Source organism: Bos javanicus, chromosome 28, assembly GCF_032452875.1.
Source record: "Bos javanicus breed banteng chromosome 28, ARS-OSU_banteng_1.0, whole genome shotgun sequence".
NCBI lineage: Eukaryota > Metazoa > Chordata > Mammalia > Artiodactyla > Bovidae > Bos > Bos javanicus.
In genome coordinates this window covers 44961489-44967488 of record NC_083895.1, presented here as the reverse complement: position 1 = coordinate 44967488, position 6000 = coordinate 44961489, and positions in this window count along the sequence as shown.

The following is a 6000-nucleotide window of genomic DNA, read 5'->3' as shown; positions in this document are numbered from 1 at the left end:
CCAAACATCCTTAGAGAAAAAAGCAACAACCTGATTTCCAGATAGAGCCAGGGGAATTTTCCCGGTATAGACCAGGGACCCAAGCCAGAGACACTTAAGGAGGCTGCAGGAGCCTGTCTTGGAGGCAGAGGACACTCGAAGAGCAGCCTTCTGGTCTCAGCGTGGGTGTGGCCCCTTTCAAATGCCCAGCCTCCTGCCAGCCACCAGGGGCATCTGCCACTTACCCGGAAGCTTTGGGAAAGGCAGTGCATTTGCGGGGCATTCGGAATGCCATCAGCTTCCGGAATGGATGACGTGGAGTTTGCACATGGCCGTTTTATTCTTACTCCATGTTTCTGGAGAAAGCCTAATGGCTTCAAGTGCTCCTCTCTGCTCGTGAAATTTAAAAGGGGGAACAAGAGCACACGTAATTATGATCCCACAGCAGGGCAATTGGCTTGCCTCTGCCTATTAGGTCCCATTAAAGATGTAATATCTCTGGTGTCTCAGGAGAAATTCCTACTTATTTATGCTTAGTATTAGGGCAAATATTAGTTAGCATCAAAACAGGATGCAGTTAAGTCTAATCTGATGTCACCAGCAGAGCTTGCCTTATAAACAAAATAAGTGGCAATTACTTTCAAGCTGAACTAATAATTTTTTCAAGTGATTCCATTTGGTGTTCTTCAGAAACGTTCACCGAAGGAAGGTGTGTTCCAGGCAAATGTGCAGGGTGTGCTTTTTAATCATACTTTATTTAAATGTACAAATGAAGGCTGCGGGGCTGGCTCCCCTCTCCTCCTCCCTAGGTTTTCCTGTGGGACAGTAATTAGGAAATATGACCCAATATAGGAAATGAGCATTGCTGCTTTTATGGGGATTTTAAACCAAATGGCTCTGCTCTGGTGACTGAAGGAGTTGCTCCCAAGAAGCCCAGTGGGCTGCTCCAGGCTACCTGTAATTCAGACCTTTTGGAAAATGGCTCCTTGTTCCTCTGGGAAGACCTTTCTTGAGAGAAAGAGGGGAATACCCGGGAGAGGACCTGCGGCCAGGACCCTGGGTGAGGAGCGGGCCCAGCACTCAGCCTCGCTGCACGTGACCAGGCAGGCTCTTCAGGCGGTAGTCTGGGGGCAACTCCCCTCTTCCGCACTGTGGTCTTCCTGGCAGCCACTGGCTGCGTGCTCTGCTTTATTTCAGTCTTTAGCAGCTGGGCATTCAGCACATTCTCCAGAAGCAGAGTGTCCCTAGCCCGGAACTTCCTCTGGTTGCAAATGTCACCCCCAGGCAAGACTCTCTGTGCCTTGTTAAATGTGCCCTTAGTCTGACAGCCACACAGCTCTCAGAGGGCTATACCTAGGCCCTCTGGGGGATAGACGGGGCCATCCATCCCTCTGTCCTTCTGGGAGAGGCAGCTGCTTCGGGGTCTCACCCATGGGCCTTATCTCCGCAGCAGAGAGCTGGCCCCACCCCTACACTGGCAGGCACGGGGGGTCATGCGCAGGACTGCACCTCCAAGTGTATGTGAGCTGAGCACTCACCTCCCACAGGACCCTGGTCCCACATCTGCTTCTCTGCAACAGCGCCAGCCGGGGTTGGCCCAGGCCATGAGGAAATCTACAAGAGCTTCAGATTCACTTCCCGTCCCAGGTTCCACCCTCTCTTCGCGTAGCTCCATCTCACTACACCAACAAGGGGCACTCTCCATGGATCAGGTCTGGTGAGGCCCAGTGGCAGATTCGCAGAAGAACGAAGCCCAGATTCTACCTACACAGAACCTGCACTTCTAGTTTAGAGAAACGGTAACAGATAATAGCCGAAGACACCCAGGCTGAGATGAATACCCTGTGGTAGGTAGAAAGTGGTCTAGAGAGGCAATCATGTCCATTTGGGAGGATGAGGGAAACCTTCAGGAAGGAGGCAGTATTTGCAATCTTAAAGGTCAGATACAATTCCCCTTCGAGGAGCTGGTTTCCAGGGATGATATTCCAAGCAGAAGAAGCTGCAGGAGGAAAGACGTGGAGCTGGGATGTGAGGGGCACTTAGACAATGCCAGGTTGGTGGCCGAATTAGTTACGTTTCTTTTACTGAAGCACCGACTGCTTGTGGAGGCTAAGTGGCACAGATCAGCGTGCCAGCCGTCATGGGAGACGGGTTGGGGTACAGCAACACAGGTGTCTGGGTGGGACAGAGGTCTGGGGTGGCAGTCAGGTCCTCCAGGGCACTGCCTTGAGTGCCTCTGAGCTGTCAAGGGTCGGCTCGACACCAGCACGTTCAGTCACTCCCCTGCCAGAACCCCCCAGGGGCTCCTCATCGTGCCCAGGGGAAGTCCAAATGCCTCTGCTTAGCACATCCTGAAAGTCTCTCCCTGAGCTGCCCTTTCCCCTTCCTTCCACCTGCTATTACCTTTTAGAAATAATTTCCTCTGACTCTGGCAGAGCCTTCTTGGGAGCTGAGGTAGGCAGGCCAACTAAGCTCCCCACAAATCGTTGCTCTCCAGGAGCACAGAGCTGACACCCCGGCGCAACCTTGCTTCCCTGGTCTGTGGGTAGGCACCTGACCGACTGTGCCTAATCACATTTGTTCTAGGAACTTGGAGAAGGGCAGAGGCTGGGTCCCACAGGGAGGGCCAGTGAGGTCTGGCTGAATGCTACTATCGTATATTCTCCTGCTTCTTGGTGTTCATATCTTTCTCAGATTCCCTGAGATATGTGTACACGTATAGATACAGATTCCCTCTGTATTACTTGAAAATAAGTATTTACACGCGAATTACTTCACCCTAAACACTCTGCAAGGCAGCTTCTAAGAATGAGGATAATCTCCGGGAGTGGAGGAGGACTGGGGTCCCTGTAAAGGCTTGGCCTCAGGAGGTGGCTCATGGTTGCCGATCACTGAGCCCCTGCTCCCTTGGCTGTGCAGTGGGCTCCATATGTGTCCCCTGACAGGCAGGTGTCACGGGACTCTGCTGTTAATCTCATTGACCCTTAGGAGCTGGCCACACTGAGGCCACTGGCTGCCAGATCCCAGCCTCACCAACTTTCCTCTGCAGCCCAGAGGTGGGAGGCAGAATGTCATTGAGAGGGCAAGGTCCAGTCCCAGCAAAGAAAGGGGGTAGCCTTCTCAGGTTAAGAAATATGCCCAGAAACAAATCTTGTAAGAAGTTCCGTCTACGGGCACACATGTTTGGAAACATTTTGCCTGCCACGTGGGTTGGTAGAAATAGAATGTAATGAAACAGCAGAAATCAGTGGATCTTCACGAACACATCACAGTCAGCAGGAAGAATGTGTCTTGGTCAGCAAGACGGCAGGAGATACGGGGCTGATAAAGAGGAAGGGTAGCTGCAAGCTGATACTCTCTCAGCCTCCAGTGGGAGGCCCGGTGGGAGACGGTGAGAAGCTTGTGGGTGGCAGAGATGGGCCTCCTTGGGGAGGGTCTGGGCTGTGCACTGAGGTGACACTGAGCCTGCCCTGAGGCGCAGGGGGTCCTGGCTGTGCTTGGCCACCACGGGTGTGTCAGTCAGCCGTGTGCACACGCTGCCTGTCCTGCCCTCAGAGTGCTGGGCGGGGCTGCCCTCTCTTTTCCTGTGGCTTCTTTGAGCTGGTGCCACGCCAATGACAAGGGCCGCCTGCTGCCTTGACTGCTTCTCTCTGACCTTCACAGCGCGGAGCCTTTCCTCAGAAAGAGAGCAGAATACAGAAGCAGCCTCCCAGGGTCCGATCACATCACCCTCTTTACCCTTTGCCTTGAAATATTTGAGGGTCGCAGCCATCCACTCGACAACTATGTTAAGAGTCACGGGGTGTTATCAGCGAGCAGCAATAACACAGCGGGCTGCCTGGAATTTTTCCCTGGTGTGTATCTGGGAGCCAAAGCATTCCAACTCTCCCTGCTGGGAGATGGTCATACCCCATAGGCAACAGCTTTCAGGTCTACTGACGAAGCTCTTTGAGTAGAAGAATAGAAGTATTATGTTTTCAAATGGATGTTTCGTTGGTCACCTAATCTTAAGACTGGAAGGGCCTCCTTTAATTAATCAAAATCACTTAACAGTAACAGGGCTCAGAGAGGGACATTGACCTGTCTGGAGCTACTCAGCAGGCAGTGGGGTTTGGGATTCTGATCAGCGGCCGCTGTGCCACGGAGGCAGGCATAAATAAGAACAGATGAATGGGTACCTCGGGGGAGGGCTGAGAACCAACGACTTCATGTTTTGCCCCAGTCCACAGGATACTGCAGAAGACTCTGCAAGCTAGAGCTATGAGAAAGTAAATCTTGACCCACAGAGATTCTGGTCCCAGCTTCCCACCTGGGCCTCCGTCCTCTGATGGGGCTGAGTGAGTGGGTGGAGCTGCAATCCATCCTCTGGCTGGCTGAAGTCATCCCTCATTATATTGGCCAGAGTCTGTCCCATGAGCCAGTCCCTCTGTCTTCCTGACACCCTTTCTTACTCCTAGGCAGCCAAATTTGTTGCTTTTCAGGTTCCAGAGCTGTGTATATGGGGGCAGGATGATGGCACGACGGTTAGCATAGGTTATAGCATCACACGCTACATGCACGCTAAGTCGCTCAGTCATGTCCAGCTCTTTGCAACCCTGTGGACTGTAGCCTGCCAGGCTCCTCTGTGCATGGGATTCTCCAGGCAAGAATCCTGGAGTCGGTTGCCATTTCCTCCTCCAGGGGATCTTCCCAACCCAGGGACTGAACCCACGCCTCTTATGTCTCCTGCACTGGCAGGCAGGTTCTTTACCACTAGCACCGCCTGGGAAGCCCACACAGTATCACATAGACCGGGTTCAAATCCCGGCCCTGCTGTGCAGTTGTTTGACTTGCTCCCCCCGTGTGCAAACGGTGGTCGTTAGAGCTCATTACACGTGTCGTGGGGGCCAAGTGGGGAGATGAACATGCAGCCCAGGGCATGGTGCCTGCTGCACAGAATGGAACCCAGTGACTGGCGGTTTTTAACACTGGCCTCAGACACTTGCGGTCTCCTGGAGAAGGGCAAAGAGGCTTTAGAGGCCAGAGGACCTGAGGGTACATCCCAGCTCTCTCCACATGTCAGCTGTGTCCTTGGGCAAGTTCCTTCGTCTCTCAGCCTCAACTTTCCAACGCATCCGGACATGTTGTAGCTGCCACACGGATACCTGCCTTGTAGGAGAAAATTTGAGGGTCAGTGTGAACACATACTTGAAAACACCTCCTTTATCTTTAATTTTATGACACTTGATGCCAGTGTTAATATTTGTTAAGGTTTGGCTGACTGAAACTCTGAAACGATAAAGTAACTGCATTTGCTACACGTATTTGGAGATAGTCATTCAAGCTCATCAATGAAACTTTCTAAGTTCAGATTCATTATGATCTGTTCAGACTTATTTGTTTGTATGTTTGTTTATTTTGGGTTCCTGAGACACACCATAAAGTGAGAGTTGAAAGTGTTCTGGAAGGAGATCAGAGGCATCAAAGAAAGAGCATGAGGTCGGGGTGTTTATTGCCTCAGATCCCTCCTGGCAGTTGCCTTGTTGTGTTTATTATGTGCAAGAGCTTGTCCCTCCTTTTAGGGTTCACTGTCATCGGGGCTGGTGGCCAGGCATGATGACAGGCAGTGACACCATACAGGGAAGCTGAGTGGCAACGCTTCAAGGCGAAGCATCCTTAGGGTCTCTGTGACCCGAGTCCAGCATGTGGTCTGTCCTGCCAGCACAGGGCTGCAGCCTGTGTGGAATGCCAGGCCACTAAGCCAGCTCGTCAAGCAGGTTGGTGACACACACTCAGGGAAGGAGAATTCTGTTTTGTCCAAAGGCGATCACGGGACCAGAGGTGTGAGCTGCTCGCTGTCTCTACGCGAACAGTCTCAACAGCCATTTGGCTTCGCTTCTACACTCACCAGACACTAGAGCTCTCATTTTCCCTCCCAGCAATTAATAGAGGAGGCAGCTAGAGCTGTTTCAGGGAACATGAGGAGCCACTCAAAGTGGCCAAATTGTTAGCAGTCAACAATTTGCTTGGAAATACAGCATA